At 47.7% G+C, this 11717-nt stretch overlaps 1 pseudogene; it reads right to left on the reverse strand.

The window, feature by feature from the left end:
- Positions 1-9171, reverse strand: part of LOC114229968 (zinc finger protein 14-like) — a 32791-nt pseudogene extending 23620 nt beyond the window's left edge.
- Positions 9172-11717: the final 2546 nt, after the last annotated feature.

Consider the following 11717-nt stretch of genomic DNA (forward strand, 5'->3'; position numbering starts at 1 on the left):
CCTCAAAAAAAGACCCCACCAAGGTGTATTATAAGCAAATTATCCACAATCAAAGACAAAGAGAATTTTGAAAGTAGGAAGGGGAAAGTAACACGTCATATACAAGGGAACTCCCATTTTTACAGATTTCTAAGCAGAAAACTGAGGATATGAGAGGGTGGCATGATACACACAAAACAATGAAAGTAGTGCCAACCAAGAACACTGTACACTGCATATGAAGTTACCACGATGTACACATTATCTTGCAGTTTTGTCAATTATGCCTCAATAAAGCTGGGGGGAGGGGCAGGAAAAAAAGGCAATAAAGCAAAGTGTTTGGATGGGCAAAAAAATAAAACAAAGAACACTGTACACAGCAAAGCTGTCCCTCAGAAATGAGTAAAAGAGAAAGACTTTTGCAAACAAATCTAAGCTGAGGGAGCTCATCACCACAGACCTGCTTTATAAGAAATGCTACTGGGATCTTCAAAATGAAATGAAAAGATGCTAATTAGTAACATAAAAATATATAAAAGTACAAAATAAAATTAATTACTCTAAGAAAATAAAAATTGGTTGTTTGAAACTATAAACCAAAGTGACAAACCTTTAGCTAGACTAAGAAAAAAAAGAGAACAGATTCAAGTTAATAATCTTACCTAATAATAGACAAACATGTAAATTGACCGTAGCTCCACTACGCCCACAGCCAATCAGAGTGAGTATGCAAATTAACCCAACAAAGATGGGCGGGGGCGGATCCGGCAATCTGTGTGAACTACGGAGGAAACACCTTTTCTGACCACTCAGTGGCTAAGCTCCCTGTATGCCACTGATAATATTCTTAGTAACTTGGGTAATAAGAATCCAAAAAGGTGATCTAAGGTTTTTCCACCACACTCCTGGAGAAAAAAATGAAGGACCGCTGCTGGAGGGCTAAGAAATGTCATATCCTGCCCTAGCCAGTTTGGCTCAGTGGATAATGCCTAGGTTTGCCAACCGAAGGGTCCGGGTTAGAGTCTGATCAAGGGCATGTACCTAAGTTGCAGGCTCCTCCCTGGCTGGGGCCCAAGTCAGGGCTCATGCAGGAGGCAACCAATCAAAGTGTTCCTCTCACTTTGATGTTTCTCTCTGTCTTTCCCTTTCTCTTCCACATTCTCTAAAAATCAATGGAAACATACCCTCAGGTGAGGATAAAAAAAAAAAAAGAAAGAAATGTCATATCCTATGAAAGAGACATCTTGAAAATGCCTAAAGGAAGTTGTCATTTTTTCATGGTGAAGGGACTGGAGTCCGTGTTGATGAAAACACCTTGGTGGCTGCGGTGACTGACAGTGGCTGCAGCAGTGGGGTGATGGGGCTGGTGCCTTCCCCTGATCAGCCCGGTCGCCTCCCACAAAGGGAGGCCAGACTGCAACTTAGGGCCGCTCCCCATGGGTCAGTAGGACATCCCTTGACGGTTCCCAGTATGTGAGAGTGGGCAGGCTGAGCTGAGGGACCTCCCCTCCACACCCCCCCCCCCCCATGTGCACGAATTTCGTGCACTGGGCCCCTAATATCAGAAATAAAAGGTTTCTGGGTCTAGGGGCTTATTTGGTGTAAACACAGTCTCCAGGTTGTAATAATCCACTGTGAGGTATTATTCATTCTTCCCAGGTTTAAGAACAAGCCAAATTCAGCTGTTATAAGAAATAATCATTGGGAATAATTACTTCTTCACTAAATCTATAATAATAAAAGCCTAAGCGACCATCACAACCGAACGGACAACCGAACAGGCTGTGTGGGGCGACCAGGCCAGCAGGGGGAGTTAGTGAGGGGCAACCAAACAACTGAGCAGCAGGCTGCATGGGGCGACCAGGCCCACAGAGGGGGCAGTTGGGAGCGACCAGGCCGGCAGCAACGAGCAGTGAGGGGCGACCAGGCTGGTGAGGGGGGACAGTTGGGGGCAACCAGGCCAGCACGGGAGGGCAGTTAGGAGCGATCAGGCAGGCAGGCAGGTGAGCAATCAGGAGCCAGTGGTCCCGGATTGTGAGAGGGATGTCCCCAGGATTGGGCCTAAACCGGCAGTTGGACATCCCCCAAGGGGTCCCAAATTTGAGGGGGGTGCAGGCTTGGCTAAGGGGACACCCCCATGCATGAATTTTGTGCACCAGGCCTCTAATAAGTTTCATATCATTGTTTCAGTCTTTCAAGGCCCAATTTTTTTTTTTTAGGAACTGTTTTTGTGGTTTTTTAAAAATGTATTTTTAATGATTTCAGAGAGGAAGAGAGAAGGAGAGAGAAACATCAGTGATGAGAGAAAATCCTTGATAGGCTGCCTCCTGCACATCCTCTACTGGGGATCAAGCCTGCAACCCAGGCATGTGCCCTTGACCAGAATCAAACCCAGGACCCTTCAGTCCTCAGGCCGACATTCTATCCACTGAGTCAAACCAGCCAGGGCTCAAGGCCCAATTTAATATACATTGTGCCACATTATATAATTAAACTAGGGGTAAGGTCTGTGGGGTCCATTTCTGCCAAGCCAATTTGGAAGCAGCAGACTTTAATTATAGTTTACTAGAGGCCTGGTGCACGAAATTCATGCATGGGAGGAGGTATCCACCAGCCCAGCCTGCACCCTCTCCAATCTGGGACCTTTCTCACAATCCAGGACTGCTGGCTCCTAACCACTTACCTGCCTACCTGGCTAATTGCCCCTAACTGCTTCTGCCTGCCAGCCTGATCGCCCCCTAACCACTCCCCTGCTGGCCCGATAGCCCCCAACTGCCCTCCCCTGCTGGCCCAATCACCCAGAACTGCCCTCCCCTGCTGGCCAGATCGCCCACAACTGCCCTCCCTGATGCAACCTGCCTCCTCCACCGCAACCCATCTCCTCCACACAAGGTGGCAGAGATGCCAGGACCGGCCCTCCTCTGCACTGCACAGAGCTGCGGGACCCCCAGGCCTCACCACTGCTGTGCAAGCAGCCATCTTGTGGTGGCCATCTTGTGACGATGTCGCACACAAGAGAGTGACGCCACCTAGGCTTTTATTAGTATAGACTAGAGGTCCAGTGCACGAAATTCATGCACGGGGAAAAGGGGTGTCCCTCAGCCCAGCCTGCATCCTCTCCAATCTGAGACCCCTCAAGGGATGTTTGACTGCCCGTTTATAGTGATTGGGCCATGGGAGGGTGGCCAGCCTGGGTGAGGGGCTGAGGGCTGTTTTCAGGTTGGTCACACACCCTTCAGGGTGGGGGTCCCTGTTGGGGTGTCTGGCCAGCCTGGGTGAGGGGCTGATGGCTGTTTGCAGGCTGTTCAACCCCCCGAGCAGGGACCCTCACCCCATTGGGGTGTGGCCAGCCTGGGTGAGGGACTGAAGGCTGTTTGCAGGCTGGCCACACACCCCGGGGACCCAAGCTCCCAGCCCCTCCTTTTTTTCTTTTTTTTTAAATGCCTCCTTGAGTGGAGGCCAAGGCCGGCTGGAAGCAGGTATCTGGGATTTATTTATCTTCTATAATTGAAACTTTGTAGCCTTGAGTGGAGGCCAGGGCTGGCCAGGGCGGGCGGGAAGCTTGGCTTCCTCCATCACCAGGGGCAATCCAAGCCTCCTGCTCACTCCAGCTCCATGGCTGCTGCCATCTTTGTTGGGTTAAAATTTGCATACTCGCTCCTGATTGGCTGGAGGGTTACCGGAGTGATGGTCAATTTGCATGTTTCTCTTTTATTAGTGTAGATCAGTGGTCGGCAAACTCATTAGTCAACAGAGCCAAATATCAAGAGTACAACGATTGCAATTTCTTTTGAAAGCCAAATTTTTTAAACTTAAACTTCTTCTAACACCATTTCTTCAAAATATACTTGCCTAGGCCGTGGTATTTTGTGGAAGAGCCACACTCAAGGGGCCAAAGAGCTGCATGTGGCTCGCGAGCCGCAGTTTGCCGACCACGGATGTAGATGAACCATTGGTTTGGAGTTTTCCTGTTCACTATGGGCTACTTAATGACAATGGGTGCTATGACCAGGATAACTTAGGCAAGAGATGTGTTCTATGATGGTTAAGTAAGATATGCCCATTTGTCCCCTATTTTGCGTTTAGTAACCCCACTAACATTATCAGTGGCACCTTGTTTACATTTAGTGTGATCCCAATGTAACTAATTTGAGACCGAGTATTGATTGCATGAGGATTTGTATATTACAGCAGGTGGCAAAATTATTCAAAACCTATGCTGTAGAGGCCCCCAAACTAAATAGTGCCTCCTGATCCTTTTTGTTGTGTGATTCTTTCAGTATATTTTAGATTTTCAATTGGATCAAATTATGGATCTCTGTTTCAGTATTTTTTTTCTTGTTCCCTGCCTCTTGTCCTTGCCTGTTTTGTTTTGCTTTGTTTTGGTCTCTAAATATATTTCAGGGAATGTGTCCTCTCTACCCTGGTCTTTTTTTTTTCTTCAGAGGGCCTCAATACACTACCATTAGGTTAGGAGCCTCCCTATGACAATTAGTTATTTTATAGAGTTTAAGGACCCTGAACTTATTTGAAATAATGACTTGATTGTGCCACAAGGGTGCCCTGGGTGTTGTCCCCTTAATCCCAAAGGTCAGGATCTTCGTGCAGTAGAAGTGGGGGGGGGGGGGGCAGCAACAGGGGTACTTAAGGGTCCTGGAGAGCCCTCTGGTATCGGATGTGGACACAGCCAGCCACCTACTGGCTTCCTTTAGCCCCTCTTCTTTCTCTGTTGAATAACAACTGTTCTTTCACAAGTGACAACTAGATAGGGCCATCTGCACAGGTGTGTTTACCCTCTTTTACCCCCATCGCCGGGGTATGTTGGTGCCAACCTAGCCTCTGTCACAGCTTCACTCTGACACAGATAAATCCCAGCAGAGACATTGAGCCAGGACCACTGTAAGGAGGGCCCCAATCCCATACTCCTGCTCCCAAATGCCTAGAAATTCTCAAAACTGCACATTCTGGTTGGCAGCTCACCAAACTGAGGCTTGGTAGTCTCAGCAATGCCACACAGGGCAACACAGCTCACAGCAGAGCAGCTGAGCAAGTCAAAGCAAGAGGAGACAGACCAAAGTGGTGGTCATGTGGGGACATGCTGCTCATATAGCCACCTGTTATGGTCACCTGCAGAGGCATGGTTCCCATGTTGAGATTAATGCTGGTGTGCACCCCGCCCCGCCCCCCCCCCCCCCCCGGGCAAACACACACATTCATACTCACCTGGAGAGGGCAGGATACAGCTGTCTCACATAATAGAGGTCTTTGAGAGGGCAGGGCAGGCTACTCAAGAAGCTGTGAAAAAGCTTCATAGAGCAAGGAAAAGAGCCTAGCCTGGGATTTTATTGTGGCTGGAAGTGTTAAAGAAAAAAAAGATTCAATGGCACTTCTCACTGATGGTAAGGCACATTGTATTCAAAACCATTTCAATAGGTACTGAGACAATGTGGTAGGATTTCTTAGTTGGTGAGAAATAAGATTGGGCTCAATTCTGAGAACAGCATAGGCAAGTGGGAATTCATGGCCTGACGGGCAGGTAGGAGATCAGTGGATGGAAAATTACTAAGAAATCGATGTTAGAGGATTCCTGCTAAACTGACCCAACAGGATTCTTACTACAGACAGGCCAGGGGGATCAGATATCACCTGATGATGGAGGAGGAACTTGATCAGACATGGAGGGTGGTCAGATAGGAGGGTGGGGGATTCTGGATCACCTGACTTAGCAGGGTTCCTATTAAACTGGATTTTACAAGAAGTGCAAAGATAGGCCTAGGAGAAAGTTCAAGAGCCTGACTAAAGTTGCTCAAGCAAAGAATCCTTGTCAGGGGCGGGGCCAGGGCAAGAATTTTGCACACAGACTGGGGCTTGTGTGGTTGGAATCTGAAGCCAGTGCCCGGGGTGGACAACAAGAGGGAGGGGGGAGGCCTAACCGCTCAGCAAATAGCAAACAATGTGGAGTCTGACTGCTCATTATAAGGACAAACATGGGTAAGAAAAATATGCATTTGCAATGACTTGTTTATATATAAAGAAACACTAACAGGAAGTTCAAGAAACTATGAAAACTGTGTATTTGAGGGTGGCTGCAGTAATACTGCTGCAGGACCAGGATATGTGAGCAGAGGGTCTTCTTAAGTTAGATTTTTCTATCTTACAAATTTAAGATAAACTCAGAAATTTATATACACCATGTTTTACCATCTAGTAGTCCTTCTTTAATTTTAACTTTTGTACATAGGAAAGTACTATCAGGATTTGATCCCTTTAAACATAAACAATTACAAAAGTATATACCATACAAAATAAAAAATTTCAAAATTCTTGCCAAAATAAAAGGACAAGTTGCATCCTAGTTTGTCCCTTCTCTATATCTCACACAGGTGTTATTTTAGGAATAAGTAGCATATTATAATGCATTAGGGATTTCAGTTATACTCCAAAGGGTAGTAGGAATTTTAAAGATTTATATAAGCTTTGATTACTTTTCCTTACATCAACTGAAATAATGACTTGGTTGTGCCACATCAATTACTTTAGCCTTTTAAATTTCAACTAGAGGCCCGATGCATGAAATTTGTGCAAGAATAGGCCTTCCTTCCCCTGGCTGCCGGCACCAGCTTCCCTCTGGTACCAGGGACCTGGGCTTCCCTCGCAGCCCCAGCTTCTTCCGGAATGTTATCCGAGTCTAATTAGCATATTATGCTTTTATTATTATAGATGTTTTTTAGGGACATGAATACCTACAAACAAACATGGATATAAAAATGAAAAATGGATCTGTGAAGTTAAATACATTTCTCTCATATCAACAGGTTCTCTTGCTTAAAGGGAACAAAAATTCTATTTATTTCCACTATTTACTTGCCTTACCAACATCATCTCTCTCAATCAACTTACATGTTTAATCCCAAGAAACCAAAAATCGTATTTCCCATATAGAGAATAAATTTGCCAAGTGCTCCGGGAAACCAGAGTCAAAGGCTGCACTATTCAGTCGATAAAGGACCAAAAGAAACAAGTATTGGAATCAGCTCAGAGGAGCAGCCTGCTTCCCACAGGACAGAAGGAGAGCCACTTTCAGAAGGTTTACATCTCTCCAAGTTGAGACAGGAACCCCTGGAGGAGGGAGGGACACCTGAGCAGCCCCAGGAGTGAAGTCTGGGAGCTCCAACACCCTCCTCTCCCCGGGGAATAACGGAAACGCTCCCTCTCTCTGTGAGGAAGTGCTCAGCTGGATTCAGTGTCAGGTTCTGATCCAAATGAACTCCCAAATTCACAATCCCTAACCCAGGACACAGACTCCTGACTTTTACAGACTTCCTCAACGTGCACAAATGACACTCTGAGTGCACCCACATTGGGGATGCAAAACTCCAACCTATATGCCTAGAAACAGGCGCAGGGGAAGCACAACTCAAACCTCAGAAGGGGCTTCACCCCCTCGCCCAGGTGCACCTGCACCCCCAGCTCTCCAGGGCTGTAGCTTCTCAGTGTAAAGGCTCCTTCCACGGTGGGTGTGAGCAGGTAGGACACCTGCAGGGAGAGGCTCCCCAGAAAAAAACAAACTGAGCCTTCAGGTACTTCCCTGGCAGGCTCAAGGCTACCTTAGTTTGGGTCACTAACCACAGGCTCCCCCCAGTGGAGGTGCTCTGGACTACCCTATATACGTTAAATGACACCACGCCAGTTGGAACAATCTGGCAAAAACACTAAAACCCAGTCTTCGCGGAAAAAAAAGGGATGACAACTGTAAGGCTGATGATGGAAGGAGACTTGACTTGGGGTGGCAAACACACACAATAAACAGATAATGTATTGTAGAACTATGTATCTAAAACCTGTATAATTTTATTAACTAATATCACCTCAATAAATTCAATTAAAAACAAGAAAATTGTAAGGCACTTTGCTGACTGAACAAGAAACCTCCTAAGTATGTATTGCATTGCCAAAAAAAAAAAAAAAAAATGTTCCTTGCCTAGGAAATACTCTGGGAGTTCCAGCAAAAGGATTTTATACATTGTAGTTCCGGTACATTTCTCTCATGTAAAATACCCACAAACAAAAAATAAACTCCATTAAAACAGCCATCCATTGGACAAATGAAAATTACCATATGTGTCTACATAGGACAGAATGCAGAATCTCAGAGGGAAGGTAGGGAAGATAGGGAAGGTGGGGAGGGTGGGAAGTGATCAATCAAAGAACCTTTATCTATATATGCATAATCCATGGACACAGACAATAGGGCGGTGAGGGCCTGGGGCTGGGGCGGGGGCGGGCTGGAGGGAAATAATGGGGGGGGAAGAGGTGGACCTATGTAATACTTTCAACAATAAAGATTTATTAAAAAATAAAAAATAGCCCTAACCGGTTTGGCTCAGTGGATAGAGCATCAGCCTGCGGACTGAAGGGTTCCAGGTTCGATCCCGTCAAAGGCACATCCCCAGTGGGGGGTGTGCAGGAGGCAGCTGATCGATGATTCTCTCTCATCAATGTTTCTAACTCTCTATCCCTCTCCCTTCCTCTCTGTAAATAAATAAATAAATAAATAATAATAAAATATATTTTAAAAAATAAAAAATATTCACATTGCTCAACTATAAAAAAATAAATAAATAAAATATGGGTGTGTTTGAAATGTACCCCGAAGGACAAATAGTTATGATTCTTGAATCACAAAGGGGAACTGGCATTTGGGAATACACGGGGGGAATTGAAAATTTAGGCAATTATTGTCAGATTGGGGTGGTAGAGGGTGCAGGGTTGTGGATTGGAGACCCCGCTCCGTACACACTGGGAAAACTCAGGAGAAAACGGGTCCCCCGGGGAAGGAAGGGAGGACTTGGAAGCCCACGGACCACACCTCCTCCCACGCAGGACACCACGGAGTCACGACTGTCCCCTGACGACCCTCCCTGTGGTCACCACACCACCCGGAGACACAGGGCCGCGGGCACAGGGAGGCTCAGGGGCCCCAGTCGCCGCTGGCAGTGACCGGGCCCGGTAGCCCGGCCTCGGCTGCCAGCCCTGCCCCCACCCAGGAGCCGGAGGAGACGGAGGGGGGACTCATCTGCAGACTCCGAACCTGACCACAGCCGGCTCCAACCAGCCCCTCGTCCCAGTTCGGGGACACCCAGTCCCACACACTCACCATTTCCCAGCTTCTAGAGTCCCCCGGCATCGCCCCTTCAGCTACCACTGGCGGCTTAGGTCACCGAGGGGCTGGCGCTGACGCAGACACACCTGGACCGTTAACCGCGCAAGAGACACGTGACCCAGGACCGTTAACGTTAACCTTGCAAGAGTCACGTGACCCAGGGGCGGCCACACGGTTGGCTGGGTGTTGCCCCGCCCACCTGCCCTTCTGTGCATCTGATTGGACAGTTCGCAAAGACCCGCCTCCCTCATTTCCTAGCTTTGGCCCTGGGGGTGAGAACTGGCCTCCAGAGATCGTTTGTTTCTCCTTTTAAGTTTTTATTCATTTTAGGGAAATGAAGGGGGCGGGAAAGGGGGAGAGGGGCTACGGAGCAGAGGGGAGAGAAAGAGACAGACAGACTGACATGTGAGAGAGAGACTCATGGGAAACCGAGGCCAGGGGTAGAACCTGCAGCCCAGGTTGGTGCCCTTGACCAGGAATCGAACCTGTGACCTCTCCGTTCCTGGTCAACACTCTAACCAATGAGCCACACCAATCAGAGCAACAAGAGAGGTTTGAACAGCTTGTGTTCACTTATAAGCAGCCGCTGAGACCCTTGTGGGTTTTTTTGTTTTTTTTGTTTAAATATATTTTATTGACTTATTACAGTGAGGAAGAGAGAGGGATAGAGAGTTAGAAACATCGATGAGAGAGAAACATCGACCAGCTGCCTTTTGCACGCCCCCTACTGGGGACTGTGCCCACAACCAAGGTACATGCCCTTGACTGGAATCGAACCTGGGACCCTTGAGTCTGCAGGCCAATGCTCTATCCACTGAGCCAAACCGGTTTCGGCGAGACCCTTGTTTTTATTTTTTTTAATTTTTATTTTTATTTAAATTTCTTTCTTGATTAAGGTGTCACATATTTGTCCTCATCCCCCCATTCCCATCCCCCACCCCTCCCCATGGAGGCCCCCACCCCCCTGTTGTCCTTAACCATTGGTTAGGCTTGTATGCACGCACACAAGTCCTTTGGTTGATCTCTCCCCCCCTACTCCCACCCTCCCCTACCCTCCCTCTGAGGCCCGACAGTCTGATCCATGCCTCCTTGTTTCTGGTTCTGTTCTTGTTCATCAGTCTATGTTGTTCATCATTTCCCCTAGATGAGTGAGATCATGTGTCACTAGAGATATACTTATAAGAACCGAATGTGAGACGAGCAATAATAGTTATGCTGACAGGCAAATGAATCAGTCTGTAGTGAGTTTCTTTCTGGACCAACAGTTCTTTTGAGACCCAATTTCAATGTCCACCAGTTCCTTATGTGTACATGTCAGCACTGACTTTCAGTTCTGGATGGTGGACAAATGGTGGTAATGCAGGTCTGACTCCCTCTGGTTTGGTCTCGCCCGGACGCAGGGGCGCGGCTTCACCCGGACTCAGGGGCACGCGGCCTCACCCGGACCTGGGACCCAGCATCTCCCGGGCCCCGGGGCGTGTGGCCTCACCCGGACCCAGGTGTGCACGGCCTCACCCGGTCCCGGGACCCAGCCTCACCCAGACCCAGGGGCGCATGGCCTCACCCGGACTCAGGGGCGCGTGGCCTCTCCCAGACCCAGGGGCGCGGCCTCACCCGGACCTGGGACCCAGCCTCACCCGGATCCAGGGGCGCATGGCCTCACCTGGACCCGGGATTCAGCTACACCCAGACCCAGGGGCGCGCGGCCCCATCTGGACCCAGGGGCACGTGGCCTCTCCCGGAACCAGGGGCGCAGCCTCACCCGGATCCTGGGGCGCACGGCCTCTCCCGGACCCAGGGGAGCACGGCCTCACCCAGACCCAGGATCCAGCTTCACCCGGACCCAGAGACCCTTGTTTTTAAAGGGTAAGCTGTAGTTTCCATCTGTGGTTGGGAAAACCACGTGGAGGACTGGTTTGAGTTATGCAAAGATTTTTGACTACCTGGACACACATTGATCAAGGGACAATCCATATTTCCATAACACACTTAAACTTGGTAAATACAGTTATTTACAATTTTAATAACAACTCTTTAAAAGTTTTCTAGACAGTATGTATAAACTACTCAAGTCTTATCAGATTATTTACTTTTTTTTTTCTTTCAGTGGGAGTTTTCACATGTAAAGATGTGGCCAAACTAAAATCTTTCTCACACTATTTACATTTACTAGGTTGTATTCAGTGAGTCTTCTTATGCCTTTGAAAAGAGGGATCAATATAGGCTTTCCCACATTCTTCACATGTATACGGTTTCTCTCCAGTGTGCACTCTCAAATGTAACTGAAGGATTTTGTTACAAGTGAAGGCTTTTTTACATTCCTTGCATTTAAATGGCCTAGATCCATTATGCTTTATCATGTATTTGTAAGGAACTATAATCTCTGTAGGTTTTACCACATTGTTTACATTCATAAGGTTTCTTTCTTGTCTTTGATACCAACTAAGGCAAAAATGCTTTCCCACATTCCTTACACTGATAAGGAGTATTTCCAGTGAGCGTGTTCACGTGCACTCAGAGGGAGCTGCGGTAACTGTAGGCTTCACCACAATGTTTACATTCATAGGATTTCCAT

This window comes from Eptesicus fuscus, chromosome 6 (assembly GCF_027574615.1).
Source record: "Eptesicus fuscus isolate TK198812 chromosome 6, DD_ASM_mEF_20220401, whole genome shotgun sequence".
Lineage (NCBI taxonomy): Eukaryota > Metazoa > Chordata > Mammalia > Chiroptera > Vespertilionidae > Eptesicus > Eptesicus fuscus.